The sequence below is a fragment of the Pimephales promelas genome, chromosome 19, assembly GCF_988280905.1.
Source record: "Pimephales promelas chromosome 19, fPimPro1.hap1.1, whole genome shotgun sequence".
NCBI lineage: Eukaryota > Metazoa > Chordata > Actinopteri > Cypriniformes > Leuciscidae > Pimephales > Pimephales promelas.
The window spans coordinates 13192549-13207662 of NC_142787.1; the positions used below are offsets into that span (position 1 = coordinate 13192549).

General features: G+C 37.9%; 1 long non-coding RNA gene across 1 annotated transcript in view; it reads left to right on the forward strand.

Annotated features, from left to right (window-relative positions):
- Positions 1–14890, forward strand: part of LOC148970768 (uncharacterized) — a 44068-nt gene extending 29178 nt beyond the window's left edge. Inside the window, exon 5 of the long non-coding RNA XR_016147588.1 lies at positions 12195–14890. This is a non-coding gene — a long non-coding RNA (uncharacterized LOC148970768). The remainder of the gene's footprint in view (positions 1–12194) is intronic.
- Positions 14891–15114: the final 224 nt, after the last annotated feature.

Sequence of the window (15114 nt, forward strand, 5' to 3'; positions counted from 1 at the left end):
TCTTGGGCTCTAGCGCATGGCGCCTCACTAACAGACATCTGCTGAGCTGCAGGCTGGGTGACACCCTACATTCGCCAGATTCTACAATCTCCGAGTGGAGCCTGGGTCCGCTCATGTACCAGCCCGTACCATGACCCGCTCAGGTGTCTTCGCTTGCTCGCCATTCCACTCCTCGGACTGGATGCGTGGGACTGGATATTCTCCTAAGGTTAGCCTTATAAGCCCTGAGTTCCTCCAGCACTGGTGATGCAGACGCCAGTGTCTATTGCCTGCGTTTTGGCTAGGTGCCTTCAATGTGCATGGTCCCACCCCTGAGCGACCCCAACATGTGTATTTCCACTGTAAGCCTCTCTGAGCATTTCTTTCCCTTGGCAAGCCACCTTGCCTCCCCTGGGGTTTAAATATTCCAACTGCGGCTGGAAACCCCAGTGTTTCTCCATATGCTTCCTTCGGGTCATATGTGTATTCTTAAGTCCCCCCCCCCTTCTGAAGGTGGCGTGATTAGACTGGTAACCCCATTCGTTGTCATCCGACGGAACTCGAGTAGGGTTACGTCTTCTGCCACCTTCCGCTGTACCGCTGGAACAGCCGAGTCTCCTCAGCGAAGAAACATACCTGTATGTTGCGGCATCCTCCTTTTTATACCCACGAGGTAAGGCGGAGATACGCTATGCAAAATCCGCAGACCCATTGCATTTCTTGCCATTAGCTCGTTTTGTAATAGTCAAAGTCGATAGGATTTCTGAGCGAAACCCCATTCGTCGTCATCCGACGGAATGTCTCCGTTCCCTACTCAGGGAACGAGGGTTACATACGTAATCGAGGCGTTTTTGAAAGAAGTCTCTTCTGATCACCAAGGCTGAATTTAGTTTATCAAAAATACAGGAAAAAACAATAATATTGTGAAATATTATTACAATTTAAGAGAACTGTTTTCTGTTTTGTGTAAATTTAAAATGTAATATATTCCTGTGATCAAAGCTGTATTTTCAGCATCATTACTACAGTCTTCTACTACAGTGTCACATGATCCTTCAGAAATCATTCTAATATGATGATTTGCTGCTCAAGAAACATTTCTGATATTATGTTGTGCTGCTTCATATTTTTTTCAGGATTCTTAGTTCAAAAGATACACATTTATTTGAAAATTGAAATTTTTTGTAACATTATTGATGTCATTACTGTCACTTTTCAATTTAATCCATCCTTGCTGAATAAAAGTGTTAATTTCATTTAAAAAAACGTTTACTTTTTCACGCCTTATACCGAGTGTTGTATGTGTGCAGTGTTCAGGACTATAATTGCATTGTGAGCAGTTGTTGTTCTATTAGAGTCTTTAGGGTTTGGTAACTGAATATAGCTGAAGTCAAACGACGGAGGTCGCACAGGCTGAATGTGTGTGTGTGTGTGAGAGAGAAAGGAGTGGGTGTGTGTCAGTGTGTGGAGGGGAATCAAAGCAGCGCTTCAAAGCTGATCAGAGTCTCATGGGTAATCTGCCATCCTGCACTGCACTAGTTCAAAGCGCCGCACTGTGAATGCCAGTTAAGAGTGAGAGAGCCATGCAAAATTAAAGAGAAATCGAGAGAGTGGGTTGTGTGTCTGTGACTGTTAGTGTGTGTGTTTGTCGAAGCATGTCTTGTTTATGTGTGTGTTGATCAGTGTTGTGCAAGTTACTTCCAAACTGTAATACATTAGGTATTACTTGTTACTGTTATTTAAAAGTAATTCATTACCTTACAATATTACTGTCTCAGAATTGTAATGCGTTACATTACTCATGTATTACTTTTGAGTTACTTTCACCAAAATAACTAAGTAGAACTTAACTTTTGGCCTGTAACGATATGCAATATGAAACCGAAATCGTGATTCGCCACACGACTCAGATCCACGAACCTACAGAATCGCGACACACCTCTTCCAACTCCAGCGTTATTCTCCTTACCGTCCAGATCCAATGCTGCCTTATCTTTAAATTAGGCTATTAGTATTATTTGAAGTTAACATTTGAAGTTAACCACAAAACTAGTTGAGGATAAATTATTGAAAATTGGGTAAGTCCAGCATTATGGACATGACATTTGCAGTCAAAACTTGAAATAAAAATTTTCAGAAAATACATGTATTGAAACGTATATAGGCTACTTCCTTAAAGGACTCCAGACATTAGAAAAATATCAGTCTATGTTTTATTTTTAATATTAGGGAAAAGACACATTCATGCGTGACAAAAAAATAGGAGGCAAAATATATTTTTTGTAATTCTGTTAATTACACTGCGCAAATCGGATGAGGAAGGGTTGGCTCTCCAGTCTCCATAGAACTTGAAATATTCATTTTATTTTAGTTTTCGTGTTTGCATTTATGAGGAAAAAACAATGTTACAGACGCGACCGCTCTGAACTGGCACTAAAAGACTGCTTTAAAACTTTCACATAGTCTGTTGCCTTTAAGAAGTAAAAGCAGACAATACACTGTAATACAACTGTAATACAAGCCTCACTGAACATGTAACGAGTAAAATATTACTGAAAATTGATTAGTAATGCCTTACACTACTGCGTTACAGCAAAAAGTAACATGTTACAGTAATGTATTACTTTTGTAATGCGTTACTCCCAACACTGGTGTTGATGCGCCTGCCTTTCTCCAGCAGAGGTGCTGATAGAGGGAAGATGTGTTGGAAGTTCATCAAAAGTCAATGTTGAGTATTTGTAAACATAATAGAGCACATAACTTAATATGCGTATGTTATATATAGAGTAGCACTATATAGCTATATAGAGTAGTAAAGTTTAGTGCCAGTACCTTTTTTTAATGTTTTTGATCACAAATACAGTTAAAAACAGCAATATTGTATTTTTTTAAAATCATTCTTCTTTTTCATTACTTTTCATTCATTTTTTTCCGTCAGAAATCATTGTAATATGCTGCTTTGCTGCTCAAGAAACATTTCGGAAACATTATCTTGAGAATAGAGCCAGACCGATATATCGGCAGGCCGATATTATCGGCCGATATTAGGCATTTTCTAAAATATCGGTATCGGCAGTTATAATGGTTATAATTTCAAAAATAAAATAAAAATGGACGAATCACGCGTCAACCATGTCGTGTGTTGTCAAAAAGTGCAGGTAAAGGGATAAGCAAGTTGACATTGTAATTATAAGGTAGCTTATAACTATTAGGCAATGTAGGGACTAATTATTATTTTATTTATCAGAACTTTAATATATTTTGATGTTCCTCTGTTCTGTTGTGACAATAGAAACAAGTTTCTTTTTAAAATGCATTATCATATTATTTTAGTTAAAACTCATAAATAAATAACTAATGTTAGGGAAATCTGTTAATATTTTGTTGCACATTTCTGAAATAAAAATAATATCGGCCAATATATCGGAATATCGGATTTTAAAGCCAACAAATATTTGTATCGGTATCGGCCTTCAAAATCCTTTATCGGTCTGGCTCTACTTGAGACTTTGTGCTGCTTCATATTTTTGTGATATATATTATTTTAGCATTTATTGGAAATATTATTATTACATTATAAATATCTGTACTGTTACTTTTGATCAATTTAATACATCCTTGTTAAATAAAAGGGTTCTTTAAAAAAAAGAAACCCCATAGATTTGAATGGTATTGTTTTTTTCTATATAAAATGATATATATATATATATATATATATATATATAAAATGAATATATGAAAATCATATATAAATATATATATATATATACGTAAATCATATATAAATATATATATATATATATATATATATATATATATATATATATACAGTTTGAGATTATTATCATACTGACATACTTTGTGTATTTTCACTTTGAACCAAATGCATAGAAATGTCTTGAATGCCAACATAAATCTTCTTAATGTTTTAAAATGATTTGCTTTATTTATCAGTTGTCCTTGCATGCCCCCAAAGGAAAGTTTTGTCAGATTAAGCTCATTAGAACCCCCCCCCCCCCCCCCACACACACACACACACACACAGCACACAGCACACAGCACACACACATTTCTGTTGGTGATTCATTCGCTATACTGTATTTACATAAACATACATTGATGTATTCACAGAAGACAACATTGCATGGAAGTTCAGACGTGTTGTGTATATTGTGTTCCTTCAGTTAATGAAGTATGATATGATCAAACAAGAGCATTTATGCATTGGCATTATCGAGTGACGCCCGCTGAGGTTTAATATCAACGCACGAACACCTCCTCTCGCTCTGTCATTGTTTCACTCCTTTCTCTCTCATCTTTTCAACAGATTTTAATCTAACACCCCCGCCAACCCCAAACACCCTCCACACACACACACACAAAGTCTCTTGAGTCTCTTGGGTCCTGGATCTGGCGTTCTCTCTGTTTAGCGTTTTGTTAAAGTTTTGTCATGAAGTACAAAAATATTCCATCTTTTATCCTCAGCAGAACCGCTGCAGAATTCAAATGAGCATCAGTATCGATGATACACTTGTTCTGTCACTCTTTTGTTCTGCATAATTCAGTTCATCTGCTCAGTCCAGTCAGATAACACCTACACCTAAAAGATTTACTAATGCATTGAAAATACTTTCATAATGCATTTTATATATATATATATATATATATATATATATATATATATACTGTATATATATACAGGCTAAAGCAGGGGTCACCTATTTTCCAGACTATGACCTGTGGTGCATTGAAAGATGGAGCATGGTTGCATACTGCATATTTGGAATCATTAAAAAACTACATTTTTCTATGCATGTACATAAAAGGCATTTACATAATTGAATTTTTATCAAATCAAATTAATGTGCATGCAGGTTTATTACATTCCTAGCTGTAACCTAATGACAACTTAAAGGAACACTCCACCGTTTTTTTTTTTTAAATAGTGCTTATTCACATTCTTTCCTACATTTAGATATGTGTGCAAATGCATTTTTGTCTCAGTGCATGCATTGTTTTAGTTCGACAGGGTCGGCGCTAGCTTAGCTTAGCACAATGAATAGAATCCTTTGTTGCCAGCTAGCATGTCCTGAGTAAAAGTGATTAAAAAAAATAAACAAACCCACATAATTACTTCTTGTGGCCTGCGTATTCACAACGAGTACAAATAGCGATGCAGATTAACACTAGGCGATTTCCTAGGCAGATATTGACTTGGAACTATATTAGGGGGAAGCACAGGCGAAGCACTGCTGCTAAGGCGAATCACTGCTACTTGGGCTCAGAGACATCACGCAACACATGAAATCCAAGCTTTAGGAGTATTTTGGGCATTTTTAGGAGTATCAAACGTGGGTTTGTTTATTTTTTTTAATCACTTTTACTCAGGACATGCTAGCTGGCAACAAAGGATTCCATTCATTGTGCTAAGCTAAGCTAGCGCCGACCCTGTCAAGCTAAAACAGTGCATGCACTGAGACAAAAATGCATTTGCACACATATCAAAATGTAGGAAAGAATGTGAATAAGCCCTATTTTAAAAAACGATGGAGTGTTCCTTTAAACAGGAGAGTTCCAGAGTCGCCATGGTCAGAACTTTGATTCCTGATTCTGATTCTGATTCTGTCACCATGGTGATATAAGAACCCATTTGTGCAAATTAAAGATGATGAGCTTGACATAATGGTGTTCTAGTGTCGCCATGGTGACAAAGTGTGAATGAAGAAGTCATGTTCGCGAAAGGAACATGACAGAAGTGTGAATACACCTGAACCCTGTGTGTGTGTGTGTGTGTGTGCAAGATTTGCTTTCCAAAGTACAGTACCCTCAGTGCAGTATATAACTAGACATTACAAAACAATTTAACATACATGTTATTGTTGTAAATGCACATGTGTATTTTGTGCACCATGTTCGTTCAGCATTTTATTTTCCAGCGTATGGTGCACATTTTAAACTGTTTCTTTGCACCAATCATTTATTGTCCTCTTTTAAATGAATCTATTATCACTTAGATGTAGATCTGTACTACATCAGACAGTTTTCAGAGATATAATATTTAATAAAGGCATATCATCATGAGAGAGGAAGAGAGCTGTGACTGTCCCAGGAGATCTCTTTGAGTTTTTATCTATCCGGTTTAATATTTTCTTAAGGGAGACAAGGACAGATATGTGCCTGAAGCTTCTATTTTTAATTTCGCTAATTAGTTTATTTAGTATTAATATGTTTGTGTGTGTTGTGGTATTGGCTCATCCACATCTAGACCTCTCTCTGTATGTGTAATTCACAGAGAAATGCTTACCAAATGCTGTATATATATCATGTTTTGTTTGAGAAAGGTTAGAGTTCATATTGATCATGCAGACTTTAGATCTGTGTAAATCAGTTTGACACATGGTTGAGATCTCGTCTGAAACTCCAGAGGAAGAAGGTATGAGTAGAAGTCATAAGAGAAACATTCGAGAGCGAGCAGAAAGAGCCGTTTGAATATCATGCTGTGATGATGATGATGTCATCTGATAATATGTTATTCATGGCTCTATGATTCATGCGTCCCTCAATAACATTTATTCAGTGCTGGAGACAGATGGCTTGGGCTCTGGATGTTGCCAGGAATGTTTTGAGGGACGTGTCAGTAGAGCGGTGTTCAACACACACACGGCCATCTGCTCGTCCAGACGGATCTAGAACCGGACGAATCTAGAACCAGCCCGGTTAAAAACCAGTTCTACTCGAGTCGACGCACTCCTGCTAGTCTGGTGAAGGTTTCGAAGTCATCGTGATGGTGTTCACAATCCTATACTTTTGTAATTTGCCATTGTAGTTCGTTTTTTTTTATGATTGCTGACAGATTTTTCCATAATTTTTAACAATTTTTCCAAAACTCTTAACACAGCTAGCACTACAGCCGTCTGTGGAAGCTATACTGTTAAAGGGTTAGTTCACCCAAAAATGAAAATTAAGTCATTAATTACTCACCCCCATGCTGTACCAACCCCGTAAGACCTTCGTTCGTCTTCGGAATGAGACTTCCTTATAGATTTCCACGACGCATGCGCGAGAATTGCGATCTAAGCTGGTGTAAGCAGATCGCAAATCTCGCGCATGCGTCGTGGAAATCTATAAGGAAGTCTCGTTCTGGCCTACAAGGAAGAAAAGAAATAGTCGAATAAACTCGTTATTTTTGTTTGTTTTTTCGCACAAAAAGTATTCGCGTCGCTTGATAAACATATAGTTGAGCCACGGTAGTCACTTGGGATATTTAAACATTTTCTTCATTGACTTTCTGGGCCGTCAAGAGGCAGTCCTTTAGGAGCCAATGTGGTAGATATACAGCTCTCAAATTGAATCAAAAATATCTTCATTTGTGTTCCGAAGACGAACGAAGGTCTTACGGGGTTGGTACAGCATGGGGGTGAGTAATTAATGACTTAATTTTAATTTTTGGGTGAACTAACCCTTTAACACATTTCTTGTTGCTTTAACACAAAATGCATACAATTAACACAGATTTTAAAATGCTTGAACTTCTTTTACACACAAGCTTGCAATGGATTTTTACTGCCAATTTTATCAATGCTTTAAAGGGATAGTTGACTTTGAAATTCATTTTTGATATGTTTCAGCTTACCTCAAGGGCATCCAAGATGTAGGTGTCTTTGTTTCAGCAGTGTTTTCAATTTTGATATTTTTAGGTCAAACCGTTCTTGTCTGTCAGTCATATAATGGAGGTCTATGGTCACCACCTCAAAGAGCATGCACAGAGAAGTCCAAATTAAACATGATTTAATGACTCATAAATGTAAGTACACTTTGATGGCCTAAGACACGAAACGAGCGGTTTGTGTGAGAAAACGAACAGTATTTATATCGCTTTTACCTCGAGTCACCACAGCCACGTCCAACTGATCTAAAGGCACGGGCGCTTCGGTCTGCGCAAGGAAGTGATCTCTCGCACGTGTACGTCACTCATTGTTTACACAGAGATTTCAGAAGTGTTACCTTTCACTATGAAGATCTAAACAAATTTAGATACAGGAAATCCCAATCGAAGACGATTTCGACAAATCTAAATATGTTTAGATCTTCTCACACTAACCATTCGTTTCGTGTCTTAGGCCATCACTGTGTACTTACATTTACGAGTCATTAAATCATGTTTAATTTGGACTTCTCTGTGCATGCTCTTTGAGGTGGACCCCATAGACCTCCATTTATGACTGACAGACGAGAACAGTTTGACCTAAAAATATCAAAATTGAAAATACTGCGAAAACAGTCCAGACACCTACATCTTGGATGCCCTTGAGGTAAGCTAAAACATATCAAAAATGAATTTCAAGGTGAACTATCCCTTTAACATTGTATGTCAGAACAGATAACACCATGTTCTAAACCTAACCTTACAGTTATTGTTTATTATTTCCCCTGTATTTTATTCTATTGTTACTGAGAAACAGCTGATTGAATTATGCAAATATATAAATCACAGCTGATTCCTATCTAGGAAACACACTCAGGTGTTCAGGTTCTTTCAAACGCATGACCACATGGTATACTGTAACCGTACATGCTATAAAGCTCTCTTAGATGGGTCTTTCTATTGAATTTCTGCATCAAAAAACATAAACCCAACAAAACACGAATATAGAGAGGCCTCAAAAGAAACTGATGTGCAAAACACAATCTATGATCAATACAATAAACTGTGTGTTGGAGTTTCAGTAATTCCATGTGAGGTTAGTGTTTCTATAGGCGCTTTTCCACTGCATAGTACGGTACGGTTCGGTTCGGTACGTCTCACTTGTGGTGCTTTTCCACTGCATGGTACGGTTCGCTTCAGGTCGCTTTAAATGGTACCTGGTCTGTTGAGGTTCCAAGCGTACCGTACCGGTACTAAAATGTGACGTGAAACACTGCAGATCACTGATTGGTCAGACAGAATCGTCATTCCCTGCGTCACTACTAGCGTCATTGGATTTGCGACACGAGACACGAGACACTTTTTTAGCAGTATTTTTGTTTTGCTGCCATCAGCCTCATTTTAAACACATTTTTCCGTCTAGCAGTTAAAAACAACCACATACCGAGAATCAGGAACACCATCCCCTCGATAGTCTCCATTGTTCCTGTGTTGTGGGTTTGAAATGTGGCGCTTTTAAGATGATGTCATGGCAGTAGAGGCGCGCGCAAATAACGATCAGTCCCACACACTTTGAAGGGGTACTACTGCAGTGGAAACGCAAAGCGAGCCGAACTGTTCCGCACCGAGTCGAAGCGTACTGGGCCGAACCGTACCGTACTATGCAGTGGAAAAGCGTCATATGTGCTATGCTTGACTAAATCTTCCTGTTGGACAAGAACATATGTTAGTGTTTTGAAAAATGATTTGATTTTGAGACACGTTTGCAGTCTTCTGGTAGACAGTGTATTATTGTATTTTGAAAATTAGTGTTGGAGTTTAGTTTACAACTGTCACAGTCCTCCGTCTGCACCAGTCTGTCTTGTCATCAGCACTACATTTCCCAGGATCCCTTTTGTCTCCTCCCCTGAACTCACTCCCTCTTCTGCCACCTGTTCCTCGTTTTGATCATCTGTTTCACCTGTTTCCACTCCATTATGTTTGATTCTTCCATGTATTTAGTTCCCTCTGTTCCATTCAGTCTTTGTCGGTCGATGTTGAATGTTACTCGGTGAAACTCTGTCTTGCTGCCTATATTCTGTAATAAATTAGCATCTTCGTGTTAACCTGGACTCTTCCTGTTCCTTCTGCCTGCACTCCACCACCACACTCCGTGACAACAGGCGTGTGATTTTGAGCATTAAATTAACTGGTTTGCCAATAGGGCTGAACGATTTTGGAAAATAATCTAATTGCGATTTTTTTAACCAATATTGCGATTGCGATTTAATATGCGATTTAAAAAAAAAGTTATTTACCTTCTGTATTAGTCAACAAAGACAAGCAATAAATCATTGTACAGTAGGGATGGGAATCTTTAGATAGCTCATGATCCGATCTACTTTTTTTCTTATTAATTAATCTTAATAACTCTTAAAATATGTATTTAATTACATGTGTAAAAGCACATACTTTAAAAAAAAACATTTAATTAAACCAATTACATGTTAAGAATTTTAAATAGGCTATATAAAATAATATAGGTTCAAAATATAAAAGCTAGTAAATAAAGAGAAAAAAAAACATTACAAGCAATAAAAAAGAGTGGTCTCAGTATTTAAAAGTAGGCTGTCTGAATGTTTTTCATTCAAGAGCTGGAGTGATTTCCCCTCAGTTTATATGCTGCATTCACACTAATGCATATATCTCTTTTCAAATTGTAAATGTGGCTTGTCCTGTTGGTTTAAGATATAACTGACCGTGTTTACATCAATTTCGCGTCATAAAAGCATTTTGACATGCAAGTACATTTACCAATGAGTCGCTCACGGCCGCATGCACGAGCGCTCTTCACAAAGCACGCGTTAGTATTTTAAAATGAAAGCAGCCTTCACAGTGATTTTGATGGTTTTAATATATAAGCCAACTGCACTCCAAAAGACATAAATAATGCCTCTGTGAAGCGTTTGTAAGGAAATTCCCCGCGGGAGAGAACGCACTGCAAGTGTAACGTTATAACATCAAGCAAAGCGGCAAAGTTGTTCAATGAAGCCCGCGAATGTCCTTGTAATTCGGTTCAGTCCCGAACTTTATGAAATAACGTTAGCTACTATGTTTTGTAAGGTTCGAGCGGTGTCGTGTGTGTGTGAGTGAGGAAGAGAGAGAGCGAGAAAATAGAAGCAAGCAGATTCAGAACCCGGTTCGTTTCTAAAGCACGCGCAGCGTCATCACGCTGTGTTTAAAAACTATAAGCTCATACTCGATTCTGAAATTCTCTGAATCGATCCAGGATTGTTGGGGAGAGAATAAATAACACAATATACATTAAAAATAAACTGTTCTTTTCTGAACGCCTGACCGCGTAGCGTGGCAAGTTGATGCTTTATCTCGCAGACTGCTTTTCTCTCGCGTGTCACGTGACCAGTGTAATCGCAGCTCTTGCGATTACGAAATCGCGTTTCATCATATCGCGATTTTATCGCAAATGCAATTAATCGTTCAGCCCTATTTGCCAATTGTGTCTTGTAGGTGTGTTGGTGCGTTAAGAGTTTAGCAAATTTGTTACAGTAAAAGTACTGTAAACAGGATATTCAGCAGTTACAAATTATAAGGGATTTGATATTCCATGATTTTTGCAGTTGTTGAAAAAAATATTTAGAGGGATTACAAAGGAGTACTTTAAGTTGCATAAATGTGTGTGTGTGTGTTAATGATAAATACGGGGTAATGTGTGTGTTCCTAATTAAAGATGTTCCCTCTCTCTCTCTCACAGACACACACACACACACACACACACAAAAGAGGCTCAGTGCAGCTAAAGACTGCACAACCCTCACTGAGATAACACACACTGTCACTCAGAACACACTGAGAGTAAAAACACTAGCATCAAACACCAATACAGAAAATACAAACCCTGGAAAACGAGCTAGAGTTGGTCCACTGAACTGTCGCTGTGCAGACTGTAGAGCTTTGCACATGTAGCTCCAGGTGTGTCGTTTAGCAGTCGATAAAAACTGTCATTTATAACCCCTTTAAAATTCTGTTGGAGTTCCAGTATGTTTCCTTATGATCAGGCTAATTTCAAAAGAAGGAGCACGAGAAAGGAAAAGTGGCCCGTGAGCTCTAATGACACGATGCTGTCTGAGGCGTGACCTTTACTGATCACTGTTCCTCTTGACGTGACGCGTGTCGGCCGCTGTCCTGTCTGCGGAAAAAAAAACATTCATCTGGATAATCCATTTGAGTCTCAGGTGTGTGTGTGTGTGTGTGTGTGTGTGTGTGTGAGAAAAAGAGTTTATGTGCGTGTGTGTGTGCGTAACAAGCCGGCCTGATCAATAACTGCTTAATCAGCCGTTCACGCTGTAGCTCAGATCAGGGGGTCATGAGAAAGAGCAGGTCTCTCTCTCTCTCTCTCTCTCTCTCTCTCTCTCAGTGAAAGAAGTGGATGTTTAACCTTAAAGTTGTTGTTTTTTTTCCTCTCACCTTTTGTAATTTACTGCACTTTTGAGATGTTATTATATGGCTCGTATTTGGTCTTAATCACATTTTCTTGTACAATAATGTCAGCTTTTCCTTTCTCTCTCTTTAGGAACGGCACACTGTAATACATGACCCTCTGACCTGATCCGACAGCTCTCCCGATGGAAAAGAAAATGTAATCTCGGAAAAAAGAAACAAAATGTGTTATTAAAAAATGCTAAAGATCACATGCTCTAGGCTGCCAGTAACACTGCGCACACACACACACACACACACACATGGAAAATGAGTGTGTTGAGCTTGATGGAGGCGACACATCAGTCTGCATTAAGTACTAATCTGTTTCCTGCCAACGGTTTTGTACGTCACACTGAGGCCGGATTTGAGAAGTACAGTGTGTGTGTGTGTGTGTGTTGGATATGTTAATGTATTCTGCACTGCTGATATTAACCTTATAGATTCCTTACAGCAGTTTTTAGAGACAAACGCTGTCTCCATGTTAAAAATGCAAAAATCTAACCTTTCATTGAATTAAAATAATTGAAATATTTATCAATTATAAAAGTATGTTATAATTGATTTTAAATATTTTTTAGGCAAATTGTTATTTTTATCTATTTATGTAATTTTAAGCTATTAAACTTATTAATAAAACGTATTTATTTTATTACAAATTATTTATCTATGTATGCATTTTCAATGTTGAATTACTTAGTACAAAATACTTAGCTTTAATTGTTTAAATATTAATTTTCAGATCAAAGAAAAAATTGTTAATACTAATAAATACTTTATGCAATTAAAATTGCTCACATTTCTTTATTATTTTATTATTCCATCTATTTTGTTCAACTTTTTATTTAGTATTATTTGTCAATTATTAAATTGATAATCGGTTAATGAAAATAAAATATTACGTCAATATAATTTAATGATATTAAATAATTCAATTCAGAATTTCTGTAAATATTTCTGTAAGTAGTGCACCAATATTCAGTACAGGAGAGAGAGAGAGAGAGAGAGAGAGAGAGAGAGAGAGTTTGAACCTCACCTCACATCAGCACATGCATACAAACCAGCGCTGGCCCATTAAATATTCCTTTTGATTGGGTTCTAGCTGCAACGATTTAAAATAGCACATGCAAGACTTCACACGCACACACACACACACACTATAAGGCTAAAGACAATTCGATTTCTGCCCCTGATGGAAGATTATTATATTCATAACTAGCTCTGTATTAGTTGTGTTGACTGCAGGGAGCTTTAAAATGAATTACAGTCTTTGTGTTTGTTGTTCTGGATGAGCTTAATGGATGTTTTCTTTTTTAAATAAGTTTCCCTCTGTGATATTTCCAAGTGTGGTTGGGGATAATGGCCACTGTGTGTGTGTGTGTGTGTGTGTGTGTGTGTGTGTGTGTGTGTGTGTGTGTGTGTGTGTGTGTGTGTGCGCGCAGTTTTTACAGTAAAGAAACATTCATTGGAGCACATGTATGGCATGATAATTAATTTAACCTTGAATCAAGGTGACACACATCACACAAACGCCAATCAACTTGGAGTGTGGATGAAAGTGCGGGCCTGTCCTCGTCCCGTTTGTGTCCGTTCGCTGGACCGAATCCCTGGCTAACGCACTGGAACCAACATGGCAGCAAAATCCCTCTGAAATTTGTCCTCTGACTCCATGGCTGTGCTCGGGATAGCATTTTGGAAAATATCGTTCTACAATTTTGTTTTCAAGCATTTCAGAAAAGTTCATTTTAAGTGGTTTATATTGTATAGTTCCCTTTCTGCGTGGTCTCCAACATTCTTCCAAATATCTTCTTTTGTGTTCAGAAGAAGAGAGAAACTCATACTTGGAACAACATGAGGAGGTAACATTAAGACAAAATGTTCACTTTTGGGTGAACTGTCCCTTTAAATGTTTACCTTGATATTTTGCCGTCCTCTATGCCCAAACCTCAAGCTAAAAACACACGCATGAGAACACACTTTCTTCTCTATCGGCCTGTTCGGGACCCCTGGGTTTCTCTGGACTCTAAATGTCATCCCTTCATCCTTCACTCTTACCCTCCTGTCCATTCTGCCTTTGCAGTAGTTTCATCTTTTATTTTGATTGTATTCAACTTAATGTCATTTTTCTTTTTTCATACTGCAGCGCTCTCTGTGTGTAAGCAGTTTTGTGTGTGTGAAGTGAGAGATCTGTCTCCTCTTGGCCTTATCTGTGTGTGTGTGTGTGTGTGTGTGTGTGTGTGTGTGTGTGTGTGTGTGTGTGTGTGGCACTTGACGGATCATTCTATCTCTTGTGCAAGATATCGAACAGGCTAGAAACAAGACCTTTGACCTTTCTCACTGTCTCTACTTGCTTTTTTAAGGACATGTGTGAGCATCAGTCAATATGTCATCATGCTGGAGGTCAAAACATTCCTCCATTTGTCTATATGAGTATCATCACTCTCACACATTTTGATATTTATGACCTTGTCTTGAGTGAATCCTGACCGGTTACTGTAGATTCAGCTCCAGCCTTCACACTGACAGTCAGGCGGATCAAACGATCCCTGCTGCACTTCTCTGATCTCCCTCACTTACATGATCACACCCGACAAAACAGATATTCACATGAACAGACAGAGACAGTTCAACTCAAGAGATTATTAACATAAAAGAGAACAACAAAATATGGATTTTATTTAAGGATAGATACTCAGTCAACTGACTTTCTTTTAAAGGACATTAAAGTTTACTTCTTGCTGCACAGGGAATAATATTAAAAGAAATACACACTTATCTTGTTGTGTTACTTCTTTGAAATAGTGAAGATGTGCTGCTGACTGGGTGTTTTCTTCAGAGGCAAGATCAAGTTGAACATGGAAGAAATGATATCTAAGAAAAAATACCTAAGGTGTAGCTAGGACCGGAGCACAGAATGTTTTAATTATTTTTTATTAGTACAGATAAAAAAAGGTCCTGCTCTTTGGTCCTTGCTAGACCTTGGGTCTTTTTTCTAGGATCTCTGTGTCCTGTTC